At 45.1% G+C, this 13,276-nt stretch overlaps 1 protein-coding gene across 1 annotated transcript in view; it reads left to right on the top strand.

Annotated features, from left to right (window-relative positions):
- The window catches only part of LOC140898105 (uncharacterized), a 59,174-nt gene that overhangs the window by 27,188 nt on the left and 18,710 nt on the right, over positions 1-13,276 (top strand). The window lies entirely within an intron of this gene.

Genomic DNA, 13,276 nt, shown 5'->3' with positions numbered 1-13,276 from the left:
GATTCAATGGCTCTCAACACCCTTACTATAAAAATTGTTTCTGCACCCTTGCCTACAGAGCATCCGGTTTTGGGCCAGGGCAAAAGCAGGCCAGGCCCAAACTGTTTGTTCCTTCATGGCTTTTGGTGGTCACATTCTCCCAGGCCTCTAAAGAACCATCACTCAGCTGCTGAGAGATTTAAAATAAGAAACGCAGATAAGGCATCATACTAGTTTTTATACTGTGCTTGAAAACCTTTCCTTTGTGTGTCAAGAGACCTCTTCAGGTCACAGCTTTTTTTTTTTTTTCTTAATTGCCTTGGGATGGTCTCACTCCATCGACCTTTCAGCTGGAAGCTGAACATGAGAGTCCACTGAGCTAGCATGGCCAGGTCCTGTTACCAGCCCTCTCCAACCCACCCCACTCTGTTTGAACTGGGGTCTCCTGGTTGGGATCTGGAGTGTTAAACCAAAGCTGGGTCAGCAGTCTGGCCTCATGCTCCCCCTCTGCACTGTCTTGATAACCTTCATCAGGTGCTCTCCCTGTTGGCCTGCTCCCATGACATGCTTCCAGAGTGGCACGCACTGGTTGTGCCAAGAGTATATTGGTTCCTTCTGTTCCCACAGTTTCCTCTGTCTGGTGTCTCTTCATGAGCTGTTTGAGTGCCAGAGCTGGCGAGGCTTAATTCAAGGGACTGTGAGAAACCTCCATCTTTAACTCACAGACCTTTTTGAATGGCGTGTCCTCTTTTATATGATGGTTGCATAGTACTTTCTTAGCCAATAGTTTTGGGGACAATGCTTTAAAAGGCCTGGTCTCCTCCAAGGTAAGGAGAAACTTTTGATCAGTGCATAGTGGGACAGAGACAGTTGTAAAAAGGGAAGGAGTGAGGGTGAAGATGTTTGAACACTTTGTTTTGTATTTTTATAGTTGTTGGAAAGTTACCGTTCATTTAAAAACAAAAGGCATACACACCCGTTCCCCTGAAAAGGGCCCTAGGTGCTTGTATGGGGGGGGGGAGGCTTATGGGAAGTGGTATACCCTGAACCAGCTGGCTCCCATTTGCTTAAAATCTCTTCAATTACACCTTTTTCTGCTTCAACTATGCCTTTTAATTTCCCCTTAGTCTCTCTGCATTACAGTTGTACTCACCATAACACAGTTTTCTGTAATTTCTCATTTCTGTCATCTACTGTCTTGTATTATTTGACATTGTAAAATATCTAGGGACTTGTACACACTACCAGTTCTGTCAGTGTAACTTATGTCACTCAGGTGTGTGAATAAGCCACCCCTCTGAGCAACATAAGTTACACCATCCTAAGTGCCGGTGTCTGCTACCTCTTGTGGAGCTGGTTTTATTCTGCCAATGGAAGAGCTCTCTCCCATCGACATACGAGTGTATTTACCGGATGTGCTACAGCAGCGCAGCTGTATCGGTGCAGCTGTGCTGCTGCAGCACTTCTAGTGTAGACTAGCCTGAGGTGACACATTGTGTAAAAGTAAAATGTGAAGTGTTATATAAGAACAGGGAAAACTTGACTCTTTAGGACTTCTTCAATGTGATGATGATAAAAAAAAAAACCAACAGCAAAGGAGTTGCTCTGCACAAATACCACCAGAGTATCACCAAGTATGTAATCCTGCCAATGATTTTGTTACTGTTATTTTATTTATTTATTGTTACTATTTCTGATAGGCCAGGACAAAGATTAGAAAGATTGGCAAAGCAATAGGGGGAATAAAGCTTCATGAAGCTGGGGAGAGCTGCTGTGTGACAAATGCCCATGCTAAAGCCTGACAATTAACAAAGAATGCATACTTTCACTAAAAAGTATTTCAAATAATTGTCAAATTTCCCCTAAAATCTGGGCCAGCTCTCTTACCCCTATACCCTGGTTTTTTCATGTTAAACTTTTAAAAAGTTATGATAGTTTGTATTTTAAAATTTTATTTGATGTGATTAAAAATCATGTAGTTAACAGAACATGGTAGTTGAAGAAAAAATAAGTCAGGTAAAGAAGAGCTGGGGTGTGGGGTAGGCATGAATAGGCATGTTTCTTTAGATGTCAGTGCCAGGCTGGAGATTTTATCTCCGTTCTTGTCTTTTAAAATTGTATGCGTTGACTGTGAAATCCCCTTATAAATGTGGGAGTGGGTGGGTTTTTTTTAATACAGTATCCCAGAATTTAAAACTTTCTTCACAATTCACAAAATGATAAGCTTATTAAAAGTCCTATGTCCTGTATTTGTAAAGAGATTTAGAGAAGTTATTATCTGGTTGGTGTTTCTTCATACTGGGCAATTCATTTAGGCAAAATTTTAAAAACAAGCTAATGCTATTTTTTTTTCCAAGTTGGGATAGTCTCTCTTTTAAACATTGTATTGTCATTTTCATTTTGTTTCGGTAAGACAAAATCATAATGTTGTATGAGAGGGTTTGGGGAGGTGCTAGAAGTTTTAAAGGCTGTATACAATGTAAAGTTTTATATCTGCACAGGGCAATTAATTCTGTAAGGCCGCTTCAGTGTGGTGATAAATAAAATGGGCAGGAAAGTAATTGTTTTGCAGATAGCTCTGTAAAATATTGGTACAAATGTAAAGATGTTGATACATTTTCATTATATCACAGAGCTTTTTTTATTAATTGAAAGGGTCTGGCTTTGGCTTTTTGCAGCAGTGTCACAGCACAATTCTCTCAATGTGTTTGCTCCCCATCTTGCTTTTAGGTGTTTAGTCACTGCTATTCTGTGGGGCTCCAATGTATATATTTAGTATTTCTGCCCTTCTGTGAAAAAGTGACTAGAAAAATAACAGTGGGAAAGTAATGCCTTATGTATTATATGCATTTACCCTTGTTAAAGCATGACAACTAACAAAGAATGGATACAAAATTTTCACTAAATAAAAATTTCAAACAGTCATGAAAATGTCTCCTAAAATCCTGGGCAACTCTTATCCTCATGCCCTGTTTTTTCATGTTACCTTCAAAAGTCTTGGTAAGTGTGTGAATGTAGATGTTTGTGTCTGTTTCATTATTTTTATTTATTTTTTGTATTTTGCTAAATGTGCCAAGTAAGTTAATAATGCAAAATATGTACTGCTAAAGCATATAAAATACATTGAATCTTAAGGACATTTTATTTGTAGCTACTGCCTCTCAAAGACTTAAAATATAGGTTTCCCTAATGCTCCATTGTTGTTTGTATTTTATTTATTAAATCCAATATGCTAAATGTGGCATATTTATAAAATAGTCTGCTGTTTGGCTTGAATATATGCTTAATTGTTTTGAGAAGGAGGAGATGATAGCAGAGAAATTACTCAGACTTCATTTTGTATTCCTGACCACCATTTTGAATAAGCAAGTCACTCCACTATTGGAAGCTGCAGGTCACATGATATTTATGGAGTATGTGCAAAAATAGGGGAAAGGTCAGCAGATCATAATTCTAAGGTAAACAACAGTCCTGAGCATTTGTGGAATGTTTGGAATGTTGGTATTGAGCATGTGCAGTAAAGATCACAAAAAATGCCAGGCCATTCAAACAAACGGGAGTGTAGTATACTGGGGGAAAAAAGGCATCTAGAATGTTTTGACAGGACAGTATAAAAGTCGATGTGTCAGTGGGTAGCAGCCAGTGCAGACAGAGCTGAGGAGAGAAGAGTGGACAAGAGGAGTCCTGAAGAAGCAAGCAAGAAGGCAGCAGCAACAGTGGCAGCAGAAGGAGTCCTGTGTCAGCAGACAGAGTAAACCTGTCAATTATAATTATAGTATAGTATAGGACAGTATAGTATAGTGTTAGTGAGTACATGTATATTTCTGGGTTAAGAAAGATGTATGAGTGTGTGTTGATAGTGAAAGAAATGTATGAGATTTAAACCATTTAAAAATTGCTGTTAGCAATCTGTGACAGACTGGCCATCTGTAACAGGGTGCAACCACTTAGAATCATTTCAAACAGTAAGGTAGTATGGTTTGGGGTGCTCTTTTACTTGTTATAAGGGATTTGTGTTTATAACATCAATAAGGGGATTGTTAGTTTGTTATTGTATTAGGGATTCTTATTATTTGCACCAATAAAAAGGTGCCTTGTTTTGGAAAAGAATACTGCTTGTGTCAATCATGTATCTGTGTCCTCCACGTATTTCCTAGCTCCCCTGGAGACCCATACCTTAGGAAAACAGATTGGTTAATATTGAATTGTTTTTAGGGAACTCTTGATGAACTCGGGAGGGGACAATAGGTGAGCTTATTCTGGGAGTACCCTAACTCTGTTTTCAAGGTAACAGAGATGGGGGCAAGAGGGGATGATGGTGCTACAGATGTGTGTGTTGAGGAAGGACATACATTGTCAAATCCTGCTGGAAAGGAGGGGTTTGTGTGATACTGCTATTCCCTGCAACCTAAACTTCCTTCATAATTTACAAATGATGTCCGTGTGAACTATTTTTACAATTTTTGTTTGTTTGCACTTGTGTATGCTGAGCAATTCATTTGGGCAAGACTTCATTAAAATTAAGAGTTTCTAGTACAGCTTAAGCTAAAAGGTGCTAATTTCTAATAAATATAAAAAGTTGCCAAGAAATATGTTACTTTGAGTAAGTAGAATAAAGGGAAATTGGAATACAGTTTGGGCATGTAAGTCCATTGGGGTGTCTTGCCAGTTTTTAAAGACTGGTGTAGAAAGAGGAAATTTTAATCCTGGTCCAGAATTTAAAAACAAAAATGATTAAATGTACATAGATATGGTAAAAAGTTTAATAAAGAAATCTGCATACATATCCCATTTGATAGATATTTTAGCTTTAATTTATATTTTAATATGTGATGCTGAATAATGTTAAATGTGATGCAGTTTAGTATTCTATGATGTAGATGTCTGCAAAAATCCTGGGGGTAGAGAAGCACCTTCTGATTGGCCCAGTGGCAAGCTCCCAGAACAGGCTTTTTTGTCATTTAGCTGGAGACATTCTGTGGGTGTGATGGTCTCTCAGAGGGCCCAGTACTGAGAGTCATTTTGTTAACCTTCTGCATCAGTGAGAGAGAGAGACTTGCTGGCGGTTGGCTGCGTACTAGCTCCCTGACACCCCACAGTGTATGGTATGCCCACACCGTGAATACTATGTGCAGGTCTAGTCACCCCATCTCCAAAAAGATATTAGAATTGGAAGAGGTACAAAGAAGGGCAACAAAAATGCTTAAGAGTATGGAACAGCTTCCATATGAGGAGAGATTAAAAAGACTGGGCCTGTTCATCTTGGAAAAGAGATGACTAATAGGGAATATGATAGAGGTCTACAAAATTGTGACTGGTGTGAAGAAAGTGAATAAGGAAGTATTATTTACTCCTTCTCATAACACCAGAACTAGGGATCACCCAAAGACATTAATAGGCAGCAGGTTTAAAACAAGCAAAAGGAAGTACCTCACACAACGCACAATCAACCTGTGGAACTTGTTATAAAGGCCAGAAGTAAACAGGGTTCAAAAAAGAACTAAATAAATTGATGGAGATTAGGTCCATCAAGGGCTATTAGCCAAGATGGTCAGGGATGAAACCCCATGCTCTGGGTGTCCCTAGCCTCTGTTCACAAGAAGTTGGGACTGGATGACAGGGGATGGATCACTTGATGATTGCCTGTAATGGGCATGTGACACTAGGTGTGTGAACTCACAAGCTTGAATCTTATGGGTGGGTGGGTGGGTGGGTGGGATGACGGGACCTGCCTGCTTGCCAGCATTTAAATGGGAAGGTGATGTTGGGTTATGATGAACCCAGCACAATAGAGAGCACCCAGGTAAACAGACAGTCTGATCCAAGTGTGAAGCAGTGCAATGTGGGATAGCAGTGGGAGGACGGCTAGAAGAAGAGTAGTTATTCTGAATTAAGGATACATCCACATGAATCTCAGACTGAATTAACTAGATCTTCCAAAATGGATTAATTAATGTGGAGTAAAATGTTAGAGAAATTGAGGAGGGGAGAATTTTGTGTGTGGACACAAGGCAGTTTATACCACCCCCAAAGTTAATCTGAAAAAAATTCCCCAAATAGAGCAGGTCTAAGGCCATGTCTACGCTACAAAATTAGGTCGAATTTATAGAATTTGGTTTTGTAGAAAGCATTTTTATACAGTCGATTGTGTGTGTCCCCACACAAATGCTCTAAGTGCATTTAGTCTGTGGAGTGTGTCCACAGTACCGAGGCAACCGTCGACTTCCGGAGCGTTGCACTGTGGGTAACTATCTCACAGTTCCCACAGTCTCTGCCACCCATTTGATTTCTAGGTAGAAATCCCAATGTCTGATGGGGCAAAAATGTTGTCGCGGGTGGTTCTGGGTACATATCGTCAGGCCCCCTCTTCCCTCTCTCCCTCTGTGAAAGCAATGGCAGACAATCGTTTCGTGCCTTTTTTCCTGGGTTACCCATGCAGATGCCATACCACAGCAAGCATAGAGCCCGCTCAGCTCACTGTCACTGTATGTCTCCTGGGTGCTGGCAGACGTGGTACTGCATTGCTACACAGCAGCAGCTCATTGCCTTTTGGCAGCAGACAGTGCAGTATGACTGGTAGCTATCATTGCCGTACTCCAGGGTGCTCTTTTAGCCGACCTCGGTGAGGTCGGTCAGGGGTGCCTGGGCAAACATGGGAGTGACTCAGCCAGGTCATTTCCCTTTTAAGTTTTTGTCTCATGGCGATTCAGTCCTGCCGGCAGTCCTACTGCACCGTCTTCTGCCGAGCACCCAGGAGATGATGATGGCCAGCAGTTGTACTGCACCATCTGCTGCCAGCAAGATGTATAAAGATAGATGAAGTGGATCAAAACAAGAAATAGACCAGATTTGTTTTGTATTCATTTTCTCCTCCCTCCCTCCATGAAATCAAGGGCCTGCTAAACCCAGGGTTTTGAGTTCTATCCTTGAGGGGGCCATTCTGTTTCTCCTTGATGCAAAGCCACCCCCTTTGTTGATTTTAATTCCCTGTAAGCCAAACCTGTAAGCCATGTTGTCAGTTGCGCCTCCCTCCGTCAGAGCAACAGCAGACAATCATTTCGTGCCCTTTTCCCTGGATTGCCCGAGAAGACGCCATAGCACAGCAAGCATGGAGCCCGTTCAGCTCACTGCAGCAGTTATGACCATTGTAAACACCTCGCACATTATCGTGCAGTTTATGCAGAACCAGCACCTGAAAAACCATGTGAGGAGGTGATGGCAGTGCAGTGATGAGGACATGAACACTGATTTCTCTCAAACTGCTGCTGTCCCCAGCAATTTGGAGATCATGGTGTTACTGGGGCAGGCTCATGCCGTGGAACACGGATTCTGGGTCTGGGAAACAAGCACAGAGTGGTGGGACCACATAGTATTGCGGATCTGGGATGATTCTCAGTGGCTGCGAAACTTTCGCATGCGTAAGGGCACTTTCATGGAATTTTGTGACTTGCTTTCCCCTGCCGTGAAGCGCAAGAATACCAAGATGAGAGCAGTCCTCACAGTTCACAAGCGAGTGGCAATAGCCATCTGGAAGTTTGAAATGCCAGACAGCTACCAGTCAGTTGGAAATCAATTTGGAGTGGGCAAATCTACTGTGGGGGCTGCTGTGATCCAAGTAGCCAATGCAGTCACTGAGCTGCTGCTATCAAGGGTAGTGACTCTGGGAAATATGCAGGTCATAGTGGATGGCTTTGCTGCAATGGGATTCCCTAACTGTGGTGGGGCAATAGACAAAACACATATCCCTGTCTTGGGAGCGGACCACCAAGGCAGCCAGTACATAAACCAAAAGGGGTACTTTTCAATGGTGCTGCAAGCATTGGTGGATTACAAGAGATGTTTCACCAACATCAACGTGGGATGGCCGGGAAAGGTACATGACGCTCACATCTTCAGGAACTCTGGTCTGTATGAACAGCTGCAGCAAGGGACTTACTTTCCAGACCAGAAAGTAACAGTTGGGGATGTTGAAATGCCTATAGTTATCCTTGGGGACCCAGCCTACCCCTTAATGCCTTGGCTTATGAAGCTGTACACAGGCACCCTGGACAGTAGTCAGGAGCTGTTCAACTATAGGCTGATCAAGTGGAGAATGGTGGTAGAATGTGCATTTGGACATTTAAAGGGTCTCTGGCGCAGTTTACTGACTCCGTCAGAACTCAGCGAAACCAATATTCCCATTGTTATTGCTGCTTGCTGTGTGCTCCACAATCTCTGTGAGAGTAAGGGGGAGATGTTTATGGCGGGGTGGGAGGTTGAGGCAAATTGCCTGGCCACTGAATACGTGCAGTTAGACACCAGGGCAGTTAGAAGAGCACAGCAGGAAGTGCTGCGCATCAGAGAAGCTTTGAAAACCAGTTTCATGACTGGCCAGGGTACTGTGTGATACTTCTATTTGTTTCTCCTTGATGAAAACCTGCCCCCTTAGTTGCCTCTAAATTCTCTGTCAGCCACCCGCCCTCCCCGCTTTGATCACAGCTTGCTTGTGTAACCCTTCTGCCCGTCAGAGTTGGCAGCAACAAGGGTTCAGTATCTAGGGGTTCCATTCCAATAACACAATGCAAAACCGGCTTGAGCCCCCACCCAGTGACCTGGGACAAATATATACCACCCCCCGCTGGGCACCTCCCCTCTTGCAAGCACATAGTCTGAGTGTAGCAAAAGCCTTTTAATAACAGAGAGAAACAATGTGGCATTATGTTGCGGGAAACACCACCAACAGGATTCATATCACAACCCATGAGCAAAACCCACCCCAAGCAAAAAAAGGGGCATGTCCTTTCCCTTTGGTTCTTGAGTCCAGCAACCCAAAATCACCCAAAGTTCCACGACCCAGAAGTCTCTGTCCTTGGTCAGGGCAGCCCCAGAGTTCAAAAGTTTATCTGCAGAGTTTTACCTCCCAACCTGGGTGGAGATGGGGGGGGAGGAGGGGGGTTAAGGGGCACCTTATGTGGTCCAAATCTGATGGCCCCACCTCTCCATGGGGCTCCGCTCTGCCAGCCGCCCCATGAGCTGCTCTAGGCATCCGACAAACTGCTCTGCTCCACCAGCCGCTCTGCTCTGCTCGCTGTCCCGCAAACTGCTCTGCTCCACCAGCCGCTCCACTCTGCTCGCCATCCTGCAAACTGCAATGCTCTGCAGCCGCTCCGCTCGCCATCCCAAAAACTGCAATGCTCTGCCAGCCATCCCGCAAACCACTCTGCTCCACCAGCCACTCTGCTCACCATCCCACAAACTGCTCCACCATATAGCTTCAGGCTCCCCCACTACTTAACACAACACTCAGTGATTTCAGCTCTTAGGTGAATTCAGCTTATAATAGGGGAGCCCCAGTGCTGGTGCACTGTCAGCCCAAAGTGAATTCAGCTCAGCAGCCTGTAACTAGACTCCTAATAGAATCAAAATTAGCTCTGATATTCCACAGTAGAGAGAGGAGGAAGTGCAATTAGCATGTAAGGCCCTTACCAGAGGGGGGGTGGGTGTATACCACCAAGTACTAATACCTGTCCCCAGCCTCTCTCCATTCACAGAGAATTGGAACCCATGTCCCTTGCCTAGTGAGTGCTACTTAGTTGATGGTGAATCCCTCCATCATAACAAAAGGCCAAGTACAGTTCCACTGTCCTTGATTCCCATAATCAGGGTAATAACAATTTATTCTTCCTGCCCCAATAACAGAGACACTGGGGATCCCACAGCAGCCAAAGTGATCATTTGGGCAGCTATGGCCTCATTCTAGCGGGGGTGGGTGAGCCTATGCAAATGAGATCGGCCCCTGAAGTTCTTTTCCACAACTTGCCACACCTCACCACCAGATGTCAGGGTGGAGCTCATCCTGACTCTGCTTACACTTGCAAAGGAAATAAAGTCACTATCATTTAAAAACCATGTATTCTTTATTAATTGATTATAAAAATAGGAAGATAACTCACAAGGTAGCCTGGGTGGGGTGTGGGAGGACGGAAGGAAAAGGCCACTTTAAAACTTCTTGAATGACAGCCTTCTGTTGCTTGGGCTGTCCACTGGGGTGGAGTAGTTGGGTGCCCAGAGCCTTCCCCCCCACCACGTTCTTGGGCGTCTGGGTGAGGACAATGGAACTTGGGGAGGAGGGAGGGCGGTTAAGCAGGGGCTGCAGCAGCAGTCTGTGATCCTGCTGCCGTTCATGAACTGGACAGATGTCCGTTTGATCTCACAGTACCCCAGGGTTGCCTCATGCCTCCTCTGATCTTCCTGCCGCCACCTCTCCTCACATTCATCGGCCACTTTCCTGTACTCTGCTATTGTGTCCCTCCACACATTCTGCTGAGCTCTGTCAGTGCCGGACGACTGCATGATCTCAGAGAACATTTAATCTCGCATGCGTTTTTCTCTCCGCCTTATCTGAGATAGCCTTTGGGATGGAGGAGGGAGGCTTGAAACATTTGCAGCTGCTGGAGGAAAAAATGGGAGTGAAGTATTTAAAAAGAGCATTTTACAGAACAATGGCTATACTCTTTCACGGTGAACAACACTATTCACATTACATAGCACATGTGATTTTGGTACAAGGTCGCATTTTGCATCTTATATTGAGTGCCTGTGGCTTTGGTGTTAGAGATCACACATGCAGTGCCAGGCAACAGAATTCGGCTTGCAGGCGGCCATGGTAAGCCATAGTCTTTCGGCTTCTGCAATCTTCATAACAGCAGTGCCCTCCTCTCCCATACCAAGCAAAGCACGTTGAGTTGGCCATTTAGTGCTGCGGTTTTCCTGTTAACGTGCAGCAGCAGAAACCAAACTAACCCCAAACCCCATCCAATTCTCTGGGCTACTTAATCATTAAAAAACACTTGCTTTTATAATGTGTATTATATTTAAAAAGGTACACTTACCAGAGGTCCCTTCTCCGGCTTTGTTGGATTGGGAGGGTATTTCAGTCAGGGTGAGAAAAAGATCCTGGCTGTTGGGGAGAACAGTGTGCTGTGTGCTCTCCCCAAGCTCGTCCTCCTCCTCCTCATCTTCCCCGTCCACAAAATCCTCAGGCATGGCGGAGAGTACCCCATCATCGGAGTCCACGGACAGGGGTGGGGTAGTGGTGGCGGCCCCCCCTAGAATTGCATGCAGCTCAGCGTAGAAGTGGCATGTCTGGGGCTCTGTCCTGGAGCATCCATTTGATTCTTTGGTTTTCTGTTATGCTTGTCTGAGCTCCTTAAGTTTCACGCGGCACTGTGTTGCGTCCCTGCTGTAGCCTCTGTCCCTCATGGCCTCGGAGATTTTTTGAAATGTTTTGGCATTTCGTCTTTTAGAACGTAGTTGTGATAGCATGGATTCATCTCCCCATACAGCGATCAGATCCAGTACCTCCCGTTCGGTCCACGCTGGAGCTCTTTTTCGATTCTGGGACTGCATGGTCACCTGTGCTGATGAGCTTGCCTGGCTAAACAGGAAATGAGATTCCAAAGTTCCCGGGGCTTTTCCTGTACACCTGGCCAGTGCATCCGAGTTCAGAGTGCTGTCCAGAGCGGTCACAATGGTGCACTGTGGGATAGCTCCCAGAGGCTAATATCTTCGAATTGCGTCCACACTAATCCTAACTTGAAATGGCAATGTTGATTTCAGTGCTAATCCCCTCATTGGGGAGGAGTACAGAAATCGGTTTTAAGAGCCCTTTATGTCGAAAAAAATGGCTTTGTTGTATGGACGGGTGCAGGGTTAATTCAATGTAACGCTTCTAAATACGACATAAACTTGTAGTGTAGACCAGGCCTAAGTAAGTAAAGGAAAGGGAATAAAAGAAAGTGTGAGTGCGGGGTGGGGAACATCTGTTAATTCCTTTAAATTTAAAATGCTTTAACAGGTTTTCCATGACCCCACATAAAAGACTTACAAGGGTGGGAGGAAGGGGGCACACTGACTCATATTGCCTATAAACCAATGCTAGGAGCCTGGGTAACAAACCAAGAGTAATTAGAATTGCTCATTTATGAGTATAACTTTGATCTAGTTGGTATTATGGAAACTTGGTGAGATAATTTGCACTATTGGAATGTTACAGTCAATTATTATACCCTCTCTGGGAAGGAGCAAGTGGGCAAAAAGTGTGTGTGTAGGGGGGAACTTGGCATCCTATGTCAAAAATAACATTACTTGTTTCCAAGTCACTGATAACTTGGAAGAAAATGATGTTGAGCTGTTTATGGATCGGTGTCCGAGCAGATCAAGCACAAGATGGGATACTAGTTGGTGTCTGCTACAGACCACCACATCACAATAGAGAACAGGATGACTGGCTTCTCACACATTTCTAAGTCCTGGGGCCTCAAGCCTATAAGAGAAGGGAGGTAACTGAGTGAGCTCTCTGCTGGCATCTGCCAGGGAGCAAGTGCAGTGGACTGAGTGAGGCAGTACCTCATTTGCATATTAACTGCAGATAGTTTGGGGACATTGGGGTATAATTTGACTAAGTTTTGTACTTGGGGTCCATAAAGTTGAGAGTATGCTGTTGAGAACCCACCTGGGCAAAGGCTGGACAATGACTGAGTATGGTCACCCTGATGGATACTGATGTTTGTCACTGGGAATAGCTCTTTGGGTGGTAAAGTCTCTACCGTGGTCCTAAGGCTACTGGTCTCCTTGCATCTGGAAAGCTGAGCTAAGAGGTGTAATTGCTTCACATGGGTAGAAGTCACCAGAGATTCCAGTTGCCTCGACACTGGCAAGCAGAGGTGGGAGCCTAGCCGCAGTTCTGGATGTCTGAGCAGCTGCCAAAGCAAGGCAGTCATTGGATTCACCCACAGGCCTTAGCTTGTGGCAGAGAGCAGTTGTGTGAATGACACAGGGAGCAGGAATTCACAGCAACCATCTGTGTCAGCCTAGTGACTTTGTCCCAGCTTCTGAACTCACTATAGCACCGTGGTTCTCAACCTGTTTATCACTGGGGGCTGCATATGCGGCCCACAATGTGTTACATGGGCTGCAGGCTGAGAACCACAGTGTGGCCAGGCAGCCAGAGCCCAGGACCTTGTTGTGCGAGGCCAGGCAGCAGGAGCCCAGGATCCCAAGATGTGGGGCCGGGCAGCAGAACCCGAGACCCTGAAGTGCAGGGCTGTGCAGCCGGCAGCTGGTCCTGGACCTCTCAGTGCAGGGCCAGGGAGCAAGACCCCGGGACACCACTGTGAGGGGCCAGGCAGCCCACAGCCAGACCTGACCCCCCACATGGGGCTGGGCAGCTGGACCCAACCCCTGGAGCAGAGCCCCACCTAAAACCTGGGGGTGCTGCAGCACCCCAGCAAAACTCTAGATCCCAGTGCCCTCCCCA

This window comes from Lepidochelys kempii, chromosome 14 (assembly GCF_965140285.1).
Source record: "Lepidochelys kempii isolate rLepKem1 chromosome 14, rLepKem1.hap1, whole genome shotgun sequence".
NCBI classification, from domain to species: Eukaryota; Metazoa; Chordata; order Testudines; family Cheloniidae; genus Lepidochelys; species Lepidochelys kempii.
Note: the sequence above shows the minus strand (reverse complement) of the source record. Positions and strands in the feature narration are given on the sequence as shown.